Here is a 765-nt window from a genome sequence, read left to right on the forward strand (position 1 = left end):
CTCTCTCGCTCTCTCTCTCTCTCTCTCTGTGTTTACTGATGCGCCTCGGGGCGCTAGACATTTTGACAGGAGGAAAAAAACATTATTACCCTGGAAATCCCATGGACAGTAAAAGAAATGGACAATGAGACCAGTGAAGTCTTTTATAAGAACTTCTGGTGGTGGTTGAGCGTTGCTGCGCAACCTCCAAACATAGACAGTTAAAGAAATGGACCAACAGATCCCGTTGTTTTCAACGGAGACTGTCGGTGCACGATCCGTCCTGCCTTTACGATCCGTTCTGCGCATGCGCAAGACGCATGGCTTTCCCTACACTATTGGTACCACGCATGCGTCGGAACACATGACGGCCAAGCATCACAACGGACAGGTTTTTTTTTTATTTTTTTTGTTTTTTAACAACAAAGAACAATTATATCGCCAGTATATACATATACAAAAAGTCAATAGGCCTACCATAGGTGCATATACAGAATATATATATTAAAAAAAAAAATTAGGCTATATATTAGCATTTTTTGTAGGCTAGACTTTTTTGTATAGTTCACAAGTGCTCAACATGTAATATACACTTTTTCAGTAGTTCAGATATTTATTTTTTTAATAAAGATATTTAAATTAAGACTGGTCACTGATCCAAAACTGTGTATCAGGCATAGGCGACATTATTATTAAGTGATCAACATGTAATCTGGGAATTTTTTTTTTTTAATTATAGTTTATGAATTACGAGGCGTTTACGTGGTGGCCAATCCAAAAATATAA

The sequence above is a fragment of the Etheostoma spectabile genome, chromosome 20 (assembly GCF_008692095.1).
Source record: "Etheostoma spectabile isolate EspeVRDwgs_2016 chromosome 20, UIUC_Espe_1.0, whole genome shotgun sequence".
Taxonomy (NCBI): Eukaryota; Metazoa; Chordata; class Actinopteri; order Perciformes; family Percidae; genus Etheostoma; species Etheostoma spectabile.